Raw genomic sequence first — 14,450 nt, 5'->3', positions numbered from 1 at the left:
TCATGGGTAAGATGTGGGGAAAAATGGAAACGGTGACAGATTTTATTTTCTTGGACTTCAAATAGATGGGAAAAAACTGGAAACAGTGGCAGATTTTATTTTCTTGGGCTCCAAAATCCCTCTGGACTGTGACTGCAGCCAGGAAATTAAAAGTCACTTGCTCCTTGGAAGAAAAGCTATAACAAACCTAGACAGTGTATTAAAAAGCGGAGACATTACTTTGCCAAAAAGGTCTATATAGTCAGAACTATGGGTTTTCCAGTAGTCATGTACAGATCTGAGAGTTGGACCATGAAGAAGGCTGAGCATTGAAGAATTGATGCTTTCAAATTGTGGTGCTGGGGAAGACTCTTGAGAGGAGAGCAAGGAGATCAAACCAGTCAAACCTAAAGGAAATCATCCCTGAATATTCATTGGAAGGAGTGATGCTGAAGCTGAAGCTCCGATATTTTGGCCACCTGATGCAAAGAGCTGACTCATTGGAAAAGACCCTGATGCTGGGAAGGATTGAGGACAGGAGGAGAAGGGGCTGACAAAGGATGAGATGGTTGGATGGCATCACTGACTCAATGGACATGAGTTTGAGCAAACTCCAGGAGATAGTGAAGGATAAGGAGACCTGGCATGTTGCAGCTCATGGGTTCGCAGAGTCGGACACGACTTAGAGGCTGAACAACAAGAAAGGGAGTGGGAGACAAATCTCTGATCCATCTTGGTCTTTGAGTTAGGGATGTCTTAAAGGGGAAGAACAGAGAAACTGGAAATGATTATTGTCTTGTGACATTTTCTAATCATGGTTTTGGGAGTAAGAATGTGTCTGGTTTATGATTCTCTGGGCAGGCGGTCCATGGCTTGGGGGTCTGTGAGCTCATCTTGCCTGGTAAAACAGCCTGAGTTTGTATGTTAATGATGGTATCTACAGTAGCAATTTTAGTGCAGTAAAGATGTTATCAACAATAGCAATCTTAGTCATCTGACTTTAATTAGTGTTCAGTTAGCATAGAACTGAGGGGACAAGAAAGGGATTGAGGTCAGAGGAGACAAGTAAAGGAATAAAGTATTAGATAGAGAGATTAATCATAAACTCAGTAAGGGAATGCTGTTTTAGGGGGTCTTGATTTCAATATTACTAAGTTCTCTCCAACTCTAAAAATGTCTGATTTTATTATCCAGAGGACAAAATGCTATTTTTGTGAATCTAGTGCTATTGTTGCAGATAGCTGCAAATAGGTCTGGAAAACAATTCATTCTTTATAGGAACTTTTTGAGGAGAATAATAGGAAAATTCCCCATAGGAGCTGAATTTTTTAGGGAAAGTCAACCCCAAATCCTAGATTATATTCTTTTGATATGTTAAAAATGGTAAAATTAAACTATTTTTATGCCATTTTGCCTCAGCCAGAGAACTGTATATGCAGTGTTTTCTCTTTCAATATTGCCAAAACAGGTTGGATAAATTTAAAGAGTACAGGGAATTCCCAGAAATAGTATGGACCTAACAGAAGCAGAAGATATTAATAAGAGGTGGCAAGAATACACAGAAGAACTATACAAAAAGATCTTAATGACTTAGATTACCATGATGGTGTGATCACTCATCTAGAGCCAGACATTTTGGAATGAGAAGTCAAGTGGGCCTTAGAAAGCATCATTATAAACAAAGCTAGTGGAGGTGATGAAATTCTAGCTGAGTTATTTCAAATCCTAAAAGATGCTTCTGCTAAAGTGCTGCACTCTATATGCCAGCAAATTTGGAAAACTCAGCAGTGGCCACAGGACTGGAAAAGGCCAGTTTTCACTTCAATCCCAAAGAAAGGCAATGCCAAAGATTGTTCAAACTACCACACAATTGCACTCATCTCACATGATAGCAAAATAATGCTCAAAATTCTCCAAGCTAGGCTTCAACAGTACATGAAGCAAGAACTTCCAGATGTTCAAACTGGATTTAGAAAAGGCAAAGGAACCAGAGATCAAATTGCAAACATCCATTGGATCATAGAAAAAGAAGAGAATTCCAGAAAAACATCTACTTCTGCTTCATTGAAGATGCTAAAGCCTTTGTGTGGATCACAACAAACTGTGGAAAATTCTTAAAGAGATGGGAATACCAGGTCACCTTACCTGCATCCTGAGAAATGTGTATGCAGGTCAAGAAGCAACAGTTAGAACCAGATGTGGAACAACAGACTGGTTCCAAACCAGGAAAAGAGTATGTCAAGGCTGTATCTTGTCACCCTGCTTATTTAACTTATATGCAGAGTACCTCATGCAAAATGACTGGCTAGATGAAGCACAAGCTGGAATCAAGATTGCCGGGAGAAATATCAACAACCTCAGATACACAGATGGCACCACCCTTATGGCAGAAAGATAAGAGGAACTAAAAAGCCTCTTGATGAGAGTGAAAGAGGGGAGTGCAAATGCTGGCATAAAACTCAACATTCAGAAAACTAAGATCATGGCATCCGGTCCCATCATTTCATGGCAAATAGATGGGGAAACAATGGAAACAGTGACAGACTTCATTTTTTGGGCTCCAAAATCACTGCAGATAGTGATTGCAGCCATGAAATTAAAAGATGCTTGCTCCTTGGAAGAAAAGTTATGACCAACCTAGACAGCATTTCAAAAAGCAGAGAAATTACTTTGCTGACAAAGGTCTGTATGGGCAAAGTGATGGTTTTTCCATTAGTCATGTGTTGATGTGAGAGTTGGACCATAAAGAAGGCTGAACACTGAAGAATTGATGCTTTTGAACTGTGGTATTGGAGAAGACTCTTGAGAGTCCCTTGGACTGCAAGGAGATCAAACCAGTCAATCATAAAGAAAATCAATCTTGAATATTCTTTGGAAGGACTAATGCTGAAGCTGAAGCTCCAATATTTTGGCCACCTGATGTGAAGAACTGACTCATTTGAAAAAACCTGATGCTGGGAAAGATTAAAGGCAGGAGAGAAGGGGCTGACAGAGGATGAGATGGTTGGATGGCCTCACCTGCTCAGTGGACATGAGTTTGAGCAAGCTCTGGGAAATGGGTAAGGACAAGGAAGCCTGGTGTGCTGCAGCCCATGGGATCGCAAAGAGTTGGACATGTCTGAGCAACCGAATAACAACAACAACACATGGAATTTCTTAAGCCTGACTATTGTCTAAATAAAGAGATTACTCAGGGAGAAAAATTAGCTAGCTGCACAAATCTTCCAGGGTTTTAAGAGAAGTTATTAGGCAATCATAGTCTTGAGCGAATAAACTGGGTTAGTTAAAAGTCACAACTGAATGTTAGCCCTTGTCTTGCCTGAGAAAGCTGGTATGGGCAGTTTCTAAACCAAGGGAATCTGACTGTTCTGTGTTCGATTTGTTAGGTCTGGCTCAGTGTGCTGAACTCTGCTGGCAGCTGAGAGGGGAAGCCGGAAAAAGGCAAGTTCCCGGTGCAAAGGTGCTCTGCAGCATAATACAGGCATTGGAGGAGCTGCCGTTGTCACGCTGTACAAGATGGGCTTTCCTGAAGCTGCCAGGTAAGTGGCATTCTAGTTTTGTCTGGCAATGAACCCTTCTGATTTTTCACAAGCAATGACGTTGTACATGTTAAAAAAAAAAGAAAAAGTCCTGCTTTTGTTGTCTTAGTACCCAAAGAACAAGTATCTCATTACCCTTGCTTTAATAGCATGGCTTCAAAACTTTAAAGATGGCAATTAACTTACAAACTTAACCAGCCTTAGGAAAATTTTATTCAAAAAGGAGGCAGCATAGTCAAGAGAGAATGTTGAACCAGAAGCCAGAGCTGGCTGAACACTTATCTCAGTCTTGCCAACCTGAGTAATTTTAATTTAGGCAAGTCATTTTTGGTTTCCTTTCCCACAACTTATTTTCTCCCCATAGTGTCCCAGGCTTCTGAGGTTGTTTGGACAAAGTCCTCAAATATGCTGATTGTATCTCTGCAGATTTATGTTTATGAATCCATCTAAGCCCTCACTGCTGCTAGACTCCTTTTTATTCACCTCTTGCTGATTTACTTCCTGCCCTTGTCAAATGCCTGTGTTCCTCAAATATCCAAACACTTTTTTCCCAAGCCTTTTCAGGATCCCTCAACTTCCCTACTCTTCTCTCAGAGAAGTGCTCATCCTTTTACAGAAGGAAAAAGCCCCCTTTCCTTTCCAAGGCACAGCTTTTCTTTGCTTCCTTTTGTTTCCAATCATTTTCTGTAACTTTGTTCCAAATAATAACTATACCCTCCTTCTTTTGACTCTTTTCCTTGCTGCCTTTCTATTGACTCCTTTCCCTCTGTCAGCAAGCAAGTTCATATCTTCAAATCTTCTGTGTTCTAAAGCTCTGTTTTTCTCCCTACCTTAATTACCTTTTTTTTTTTTCATGATGAGCCTTTATATTGAGGCACTTTTGTTTCTACTCTGAAATGTCTTTAGTTTCTTATCCCACCATTGAGATCAGGCAAGGCCATCAATGGTCTGATTATGATATGTTCTTGTTTTTATTTTCCATCTTCATTCTCTTTAACCTTGTGGTAACTTTCAACACTAATTGGGAAATTCCTTAGCCAAGGCTCTAAGTTCTGCCCAAGTCCAGAGACAGAGTGCTAGCAGCCTTTTATAATTTATAAGCTTCTAGATTCCAGTCAAAATAAGCATTCCTTTCAGTCTGTTTGATCTTACCATCGGGTTTTTCTAACAGTGTACACAAAAACAGCAGTTTTGAAATATCAGAAAAACCCCAATTTGGCCATTTTAGATTGATATTTCCTTTAGTATAGTTTTCCTAATTAAGTACTTGCAAGCATGAGCTCCATGCATATTGTACATGAATCTGGCTGGGGTGTTAGTGGGAAGTTTAGCTAGCACAAAACCTGATAGCACTCTGTCTCTGACTCTGTCTCCCCCTCTGCTCTGCCAGTATCCTCTTCTATCAAAATTGCCTGGCCAAGATGCTATCTCTTTTTCTCTTCCAACTCTTCTGCTCCCTGCTGCTCTCTCCTTCCAGGTAAAGAAAATAAAAAATGAATCAGAAGTGTTTGTGATTCCCTTTAAGGAGAAACCTATTACAGAGAGAGGTGAATTGTCCTTGGTACTTACATACACACCCTGGACCCAAGTAGAATATAGAGCCTTGGCTAAGGAATTTCCCAATTCAAGTCAGGATCCATTGGGATTTGCTAAGAAGTTTGAGTTAAATATCCAGACCTATGAGCCAAGGTTTTCAGATCTATATCAATTAATACAGCTCTTAGTTTCTAAGGCAAAGCAAGGAGTGGATAAAGAAAGCAGAATGGGAACACCCCCTTAATGGATTTTGAATCAAAGGCTCACAATGAATGCAAGGAATTAGCTCAGAAATTACTCGAACTTATTCCAGAACTTTCCCCCAAACCCACTGATCAGACAAAGACTCAACAGTGCAAGCAAAGATCGGATGAATTAATTCTGGACTATTATGAAAAGTTTGAAAAAAATATAAGCAGTATTCTGGCTTGATACCTGAATAATTCTCTAATCAACAAAATGATCTTCTGCTTGACTCCACCTTTTTAGAAGGCTTTGATAAGGATTTAGCTAGTCTAGTCAAAAGACACAATCTAGATTGGTCCGTGTTACAACACACACCTTTGTTACTGGCTAACCAAATTTTCAAGACCATAAAAAAGAAATAAAAGGGGGCATCTATGAAAATGGAAGCCCTTCTATGAAAATTAAGAGTGTTCAATTGTGCCAATTAAATACACAATGCCAGTTGAAGGTTAACTGATCTCCGTTTAATTCCCAACCCCTAAAGAAAGCTAGTTTGAAGGAAAAAAATTATCTCTTCAGAATTCTGGCCCTGAGGGAACAAGTCCTAATAGGAAAACTTGATTTTCTCTCCCTGTGTCTTTAGACCAGAGCTCTCAGAATCTGATTGAAGGGGAAAAAAAGGACAGAAAAAAAATTCTTTTTTAAATTTAGCTTATTCCTTCTGCTACTTGTAGCTAGTGAGTTTTATATTGTGTATATTTATATTGTGATATCTGATTCATAACTAAGTTTAGAAAATGAAGCTAGCTATGAGATCTCTTGTTATGTCTGTCTATATGTTCATGTGTACATTATCTTTGCTTTTACCTTTGGATGACATTATCAAATTCATTGTCAATGAGTTCTACTTAATTGGAGTCAAGGAAATTAAGTCCTTAGATAAATTCTGAAAAGTATAGGAGATAATTGGCCAGAATTAATTTCAGGTTCACATGAACTGGGAAATAGTATTGTTAATAAATGAATATCTGGTATTAATGTTTAAGTTTGTTGATCTAATTAATATAGACATGACTTTAGAATCATCAACATTAAGTATAATCCTTTGATTGTGCCTAGGTTTGATAAAAGTTAAATAGAATCTTCTTGTATTCATAGCAAATTTGTCAGCAAAGGAAGTAACTTGATGTAAAGAAACTTTTAAGGAAAGAAAATGTAAATGAGACAAGAGCTTTTAGATAAACTCTATTAAAAATAATTATGCTTTCAGAATGTCTATCTAAAATAGTCTCTCCAGATTCTGGTAACTTGCAATTCTAGGTGCTAAATTAAGTGATTGAAATTTATTGAATAGCTAGGTCATTCCCACATAAAATAAGGTACTGAAACATTAATTTCTGAACATTGGCTTCCTTTTACAGAGAAACTAAAGGCATTTAGGACTATTATTAATGAAAATTCTTGGTGTTATGCTCTTTATAAGAAAGCAAATGTTTTTAGAAATTATTACTGGTATTTATTTATGTTCACCAACCTAAATAATACTAATGTAAAGGACAATTCATAGTTGCTTACACCTTCAGTTTCATAAGAAATCAAGATTTTAAGAGCTGAGACCTCTAATTTAAACATGTAATTAAAGCTGACAAAAATAATAAAGGGAACATTTTAGTATACAGTAGGAAAGTAGAATGTTTTCTGTAAAGAAGGTATGAGGAATGGAATTGCATTTTGTTAGGGGAAAAGGAGGTAACCTACCCTGGTGGCTCAGTGGGTGAAGAGTCTGCCTGCATTGCAGGAGACACAGGAGATGGGGGTTTGATCCCTTGGTTGGGAAGACTCTCCTGGAGGAGGAAATGGCAACCCACTCCAGTATTCTTGCCTGAAAAATCCCATAGACAGAGTAGCCTGGCAGGGTACAATCCAAAAGGATCACAAAGAGTCAGACAGAACTGAGTGACTAAGCACATCTAAGCACACGCGCACTGTAGCATAAGGGAAAAGGAGGTAGGTCTGACTTCGAGCTGGCTATCTCTGGATGGATGGAGAAAGTGATACAGTGATACACTGATGGATGCAGAAAGTGATAAAGGTAGACCCTGGAAGGTAGACTTGTGGAAGGTAGACCCTGAGAAAAGTTTTGTGTGTGATCAGGATTGACTAAGTTTAAAATAAATTTAATTGAGTAAATGAATTTTAAAAGTAAATTGGTGAAAAACTTAAATCCAGCATTTTCTCTCTGCTAAGAAAACAAGTTTTCTTAAGATGTCAAACTGCCTTTGATAACAGATTTTAAGTTTCCCTACCTTTTAAATGATCTGTTCTGTATTTGCCTTTGAAATATTTTACTGTTACTTTGATTAAGTGAGTAGCTATTGTTTCACAGTGACCTGTGATCCTGTCTGTCTGAGTGTTCTAAACTCTCTTGATATTTATTGACAAAACTTCCTGTATAAAATTCTAATGAAGTCCTCTTGATGTCTAGTCAACTTTAGGATGCTTCAGAATCTCCCTGAAATATCCTAAAGAGAGATATTCAACTAATTAGGTTCATTTGATATATTCAATTACATGGGAAGTATTATCAAATGAGTAATAAATCTTCTTAGGTTATTTTGTATGGTGGATATTACTAATATAGATATTCTATAAATTTTATGAAATTCCTAAAGCTTAGAAAAAGAAGAAATTCCTAAAGCTTGAAACCTAGTAAAATGTTGTCAGTCATAAATTTAGTCGTTATCTTAAAGTGTTATATGTCACAGCATATAACAGTTTGTCAGCTGCATCATAATCAGATTTTAAACATGCCTTCTTAAGTCTTTTATCATTATAGACAATTATGGTTTTATTCTAATACCTTTGCAAAAACACTCCCTTTATAACAAGATGTATAGAATGGACTTCTGGGTAATTAGAGTGCTCTGACTTTCAGACCTTAATGCTGAACTGGGTAAGAAATGAAAGAATTCTAATGGAAAACCTGATGACTTCATAAAATTTTTAGCAAAAAGGATTAGCTACATAGGACTTAGTGAACTGGTGAATATGGTTATAATTTTTATGGTTTGTATCTGAAAAATTACTGGCTTGAATATTTATTTTCCAGGTAAAAGGAAAACCTTCCCCTCAAAATAATTATGACTTATTGCAATTTGGTAAATTATATCTTTGTAAGCAGAATTTAAACATTATCTTTTCTCTCTATCTGCTCCCTCCAGAGACTGGAAACTCTTGGGTTCCCAGCAGCCTCATCAGATAAATTAGAAAGGCTACCTCACTAGCAGGTATGGAAACCTCCAGGTATTTTGGGAACCATGGAAAGGAAGGAATTCACCTAGATCTGTTGGACAAATCTGTGACAAGCCCTTGTCGTGACTTTCCTAGCCCTGAGAAGCTTTTTTAAAAATTCAGTCTGGGACTCCTTATAAAAATTTCAGCAAAGCACCTCTTTGAGGAAAACTTGGTTGCCACTGCAGCAGAGCCCATGCCACCCACCCCTGTTCCTGCCTCACCGCTGTTCACTCTCCCCGAAGACCAAGTCAGTCAGGAAGCCATTCTGCAGCCATGGCCTTTAAAGCACCAGCAAGACTCTCATGGAGCCAGAGGTGGCGATTCACCAGATTAGGATCCCCTTCACCAGCCACAGTGTGAGGTCTCTGGAGAAGCTAGCTGCTGATCAGCGGTGCAAAGGAAAAGAATCTCAAAGTGAAAGGACCTGTTCGGATGCCTACCAAGACTCTGAGAATAACTATAAGGAAAACTCCTTGTGGTGAAGGTTCTAAGACTTGGAATTGATTCCAGATGAAGATACATAAGTGACTCACTGACCTGCACAGTCCTTCTGAGATTGTCGAGCAGATCACTTCCATCAGTATTAAGCCAGGAGTCAGGTAGCTGTCACCATTGCCAATGCCTAAATCAGCCTTTTTAATAAGTTGATAATTAGTTGGTTTTTTTTAAAAAAAAAAAGCTTCAGTAAAGCAAAAAATAGTCCATTTGATCAATTAGAGTTATACAAATCATAAATCAGGTCAAGTTTATTGAGATCAGACTTATTTTGCAAACAAATTAGTCTTGATTTGGTTATATCTGGTAGAAATGAAGGTAATTTTAGAGAGAAAAAGATTGTTTCAATGAATGTTAAATCCCAGTTTAATTAATGGAGGTCTATATTTACTAAGACTTGCTTCCTGGATAGTTCCTTGTTATTATGTTATATTAACATAAAAATTAATTGAATTATTAAAAGGATACTCTAAATTTTTTCTGAGCTTATCTCAGTAATTTATCTTTGAATGAAGGTCAGATGCCCCACGACCTATGAGCAGGGGGTTGTGCATACTGGAAAAGAGAATTTAAAGGACTATCTCCAACCTAGATGGAAGGACACTTATCAGGTCCTCTTAACTAGCTCATGCACAGTGAGACTGAAGGGAATTAACTTTTGGATTAATTCCCACTTACAAAGACCCTTACAGTGGACTAGCCTATAGAGAAGATGGCCAACCTCAATATTACCTTAAAACAATAATCAAATGAAGAGAAACTACACTCACACTAGGATGAGAAGAAGACATCAGAAGTAGACAGCTAGCCCAAGATCCTGGACCTGACTCATATGATCATTTATAATGTTTTCTTAACTTCTTGGTACTTTGTATATGAATCAAATGTTTTCCTATCATGAGCATGATCATATGCTAATTTTAAAAATCAATCTAGTTGTCGAGTTTGCTGCTAGCTGGCTATGTTAGTACTTTTGTGTTACTGTGGTGGATTTCTCTCCTCCAAGGCTCTGATTGAATAGCCCTTAGGAAATTATTTTAGAAGAAAGAAAGTTCAGTCCTATTCAAGCTACTCTTGATATTACTAGATGGGATCCCCTCACCTAGCCAATTGATAATACTTGCTCTGACTCTGGCCATAAAAATGAATTTTCTGGACTTCTCTGATGTTCCATTGGTTAAGACTCCACACTTCCAATGCTGGGGTCATGAGTTCTATCCCTGATCAGGGAACTAAGATCCTACAGATGAGCACAGGCAAAAAAGAAATAGAAAAAATTTTTTCCCTCTAAAGTTACTCAAGCTTAATCAGGGTAACAAGCAAAAGTTCAGCCAAGGAATAAAACCTGCCACAATTATGGAATGGATTTATGAGGTTAACACCAGGCTATGGTCATTTAAGTTTTAAGGTCCCTATTTTCTTGGGATCAGTTAAATTATACTAAGGATAACCAGCCTAATAACACTAGGAAGTTGGGCTGGGAGCCTTATGGACAGTGCCAATATATCATTTCCCTGAAAGATAAGGCTTGGAACAGAGCAGAATAAGTCAGATGACCTGGAGATACCCTGGACTACACCTAATGAAAGTTCTTGGCTTATGACTTTATTAATACTGCTATGTGTGTTGTGTGTGAGTCACTCAGTCCTATCTTACTCTTTGTGACCCCGTGGACTGTAGCCTGCCAGGCTCCTCTGTCCATGGAATTCTCTAGGCAAGAATACTGGAGTGGGTTGCCATTCCCTTCTCCAGGGGATCTTCCTGACCTAGGGGTTGAACCTGGGTCTCCTGCATTGCAGGCAGATTCTTTACTGTCTGAACCACCAGCCCAAAAGTACTGTTATCTGTGTTATGCTATGTTATTTGGATTTGCCTGTTTTACAAGATTATTGTTTTTTGCATTACCAGATGTGTGACTGAGCCTCTGACAAAATATATAGTTCTATATGTGGCCAATGATTGTAATGGTATAACTCTAGATGTGGGTAGATACAATAAGAGGGTTTTTTGTTTTTTTTCCTGGATCATAGTAGACTAGTAAGACAGGTGGTCTGGAGACCTTTGACTATTGTTAAATAAGATCTAGTCCAATAGTGGCACATTGAGTGGACTAATAGCAAAATCTTCACCAGACCTAGGAATGAGCCTTTCTAGCACCATGGGATGAAATGGTCATGAAATGCCTCCCGAAACATGGTCAAATTTATAACCATGAGAGCCCTGTAACCTACAAATTGGCATTTGTCATGGGCACTTGCCATCTACCTCTACAAGGATTAAATCATGTGCTGCTACAGCAGCTGATTTTCAACACCCACTGAAAGGAATTCAGGGTGGAGAGCAGAGATGAAGCATTCTGTGCCCTGGGAAAAATTGGCAGAACAGATCTTCAGATATTTAGGTATTTTTAGAAGTCATTATGAGCCCGGTTCTTGCATCACCTCATATCTAGAAAAGCACAAAAATTCTTAATGGTGATGACTGCTCCTTCATGAGTAGCAGAAACCTGCAAAAAGTAAGTGTTTGATTGCATGTACTTCCCCTTCACCAAAATCACATATATACTGACCTTCCCTGCTTTGGAGCAGTTTCTCAAAGCTATCTGAAATGCTGTCTCTCAGGCTATAGTCCTCATTTTGCTGCAAATAAAACTTAATTACAGCTTTCACATTGTGCATTTTTAAGTTGGCAAATCTTTGAGATCTAAGACTTTGATTCTCCCCTTGTGCTTTTTTTTTTTTTAACATTGTTATTTTATTTTATTTCATATAAATTTATTTATTTTAATTGGAGGCTAATTACTTTACAATATTGTAGTGTTTTTTTTCTCCCCTTGTGTTTGAAGATCTCCCTCATACTGAGTAAATGTTTATTGAGTTGAATCAAATAAAAAGATGTTGAATTTTGTTTCCGCTTTAATCTGATTCATTTGTTCTGTATCATCTTCTGGAATTCCATCTAGTTCATATTTGGAGTTGAAAACCCTCAATAAAAGCCAAACTATAAAGAGCTACCAGAGTCAGCACATTATTATAGCCATCTAATTTGCTCAGAATAGAAAATTATGCATTTAGGGCAATAAATTCTGTTATAAACATGGAATTCTCATAGTTCTTTTACTTTCAGGAGAGTAAATAATTGGGAGATAGAATTGTTCACAAAACTCCAGTTGATACTTCTGAGAAGGCAGAGGATGAAAAAATCCAGATGATATATTAATGACTGAAAGAAATTGGCTTGAAGTACTGAAGATAGTTTTGATAGTTTTAGTGATAGAACATAACCCACTTCAAAGGCCAAAGTTGGGAAAATAATTCTAACTCTGATGGTGCAAATGAAATTTTCAAGTGAAGGTTTAAGTACTCATTGTACATAATCTGATTTCCTTAGTTTCTTGTTTGGCTAACTTTGATGGAGTAGCTGCTTCATACCTAGGCCCCTAAGTATGGTCCTCTGAGTATATATGGAAAGGCAGACATACTTTTTTCAAAATGCTACAGAAGCCCAGAGGAAGAAATTAGTTTGAAGAACCTAACTTTGAACTGGGATGACTAGGACGGTCTAGCAGAAGGGTAGAGGAAGGGCATCCCAGGCCTGTACATAGGTTTGGAGATTTGAAAATGCAAGATTTGGTGAATGGTGGTCCTTGTGGGTAGAGGGTAGATTATTTTGTTGTGCCTGGGTGGAGGGGCAGAGTCAGTACACAGGTGACAGTAGATTGGATCAAAGTTTAGGAATACTTCCAATGCTGTGCTCAGGAGTTTGAAATTTATCCTGCAGAATATGAGTTTTAGCAAAAGCTTATGTGATTATATTGCACTTTAGGTAGATCATCCTGGTATTACTTTGAGTTGAGTGATGGAGGGACCAGAGGCGAGGAATCCTTAGGAAATAGTTGTAGTAGTGTGGGTAAGAGATGTTTAGTCTTTAATAGGGACCATGAAAATGAATAGGAGAGGTCATATTTAAGAACTGTGACCAAATTAATTTACAGTTTTAATTAATTGTGCATTTAATTTACAGTTAAACTTTTCTTTCCTTTAGACCACTTCTGAATATGAGCATTAACTTTGTATTATAACATCATATTCATTTTATGCAAGACATAGGCTGAGAACAGATGTGCCGCCTTCTTGTCTCACAAGCATCACATGCTGACTGTACCTGAGATGGAACTTTGATTTTACTTCACTCCCACTGCATTCTTCTTTTTGGCACTACCATCCCCTGAGTTATTCACGCCAAACTCCTACATCATCCTTCATCTTTCCCCTCCCCCTTAGATCTCCCTCATTCCCAGCAGCAAGGCATATGGATCCTATGTCCAAAATATATTTTGAATCCACTTCCTTCTCTCCATCTCCACTGGCAGACTGCCTCCACTGTAGTCCAGACCACCACCACTTCCTATCTGGACCATTTCAACAGCCTCATAACTCTCTCCCCACCTAAGTTCTTGCATCCCAGCCTGGCCACTGCACACTGTTGTAAGAATAATCACAAATCAAACTTTCACTTTGCTGTTTAATCATTTTAGCGGGTTCCCGAATTCCCTAGTTTGGCCTGCATGGTCTTGTCCCTGCCCAGTTCTCCAATTTCATTTCATGCTATTCTCCCCCCATTAACTGTACTCTAGTAACTGGTCCTGTTTTACTTTCTTTTAACATAACAAACTGTTTTCTCCCTTATGATCTTTGCAGTTTCCTCTTTGAATGGCTAGCTCTTTTTCTTCCATTAATTGGGTCTTAGCTTAAATTCACTTGCTCAGAGACATCATTTCTTGAGTGCTTTACCTAGAGTAGGTTTCTCTTTTTGTTTGTTTTCTAATACTTGCAATTATTTTTGTGTGTTTACTTCTTTTTCTCCTGGAAAAATAAAAACTCAGTGAGGACTGGGACTGGGTCTCACTTGTTCACCGTTAGACTCCCAGTACCTCAAACAAGGCTTGGCATGTGGCAAGCAGTCATTAAACATGCATGAAATGATAGAAGGGAAGGGAAAGGAAGGGAGAAATGGATAGGATGTGTGGGGAGAGAGAAAGAGAAAAGGAAGGAGAGGGGGTAGGGAAAGAAGGAAAGAAAGGTTTTGCTTACTGAGCAGCCGCTAGGCTCTTGACTCCATCAAAAGTATATCCATCTGGTGTTTGTTGTTCCAATCCTAGGCCAACCACTACCAGCATGCTTGTATTATTTCAGAGGAATTACAAATCCTAAGGTGCCTTCATCTTTCACAAAACTTTGAGTCATCTAACACGTGATCCTCTGCAGCTTGTGATAGTCATGATTGTCATTTTTTACCATGGGCTCCGGGAGCTTGTGATGGACAGGGAGGCCTGGCATGCTGCAATTCATGGGGTCGTCAAAGAGTCGGACACGACTGAGCGACTGAACTGAACTGAACTGAGGGTCTCTGCTAGGTACC

At 38.4% G+C, this 14,450-nt stretch overlaps 1 pseudogene across 1 annotated transcript in view; it reads left to right on the top strand.

Annotated features, from left to right (window-relative positions):
- Nucleotides 1-14,450, top strand: part of LOC122676802 — an 87,463-nt pseudogene that overhangs the window by 55,069 nt on the left and 17,944 nt on the right. Inside the window, exon 4 of the transcript XR_006335643.1 lies at nucleotides 3,366-3,518. The product of XR_006335643.1 is annotated as a sterol carrier protein 2-like (transcript). The remainder of the gene's footprint in view (nucleotides 1-3,365; nucleotides 3,519-14,450) is intronic.

This window comes from Cervus elaphus, chromosome 20 (genome assembly GCF_910594005.1).
Source record: "Cervus elaphus chromosome 20, mCerEla1.1, whole genome shotgun sequence".
Classification (NCBI taxonomy): Eukaryota; Metazoa; Chordata; class Mammalia; order Artiodactyla; family Cervidae; genus Cervus; species Cervus elaphus.
Note: the sequence above shows the minus strand (reverse complement) of the source record. Positions and strands in the feature narration are given on the sequence as shown.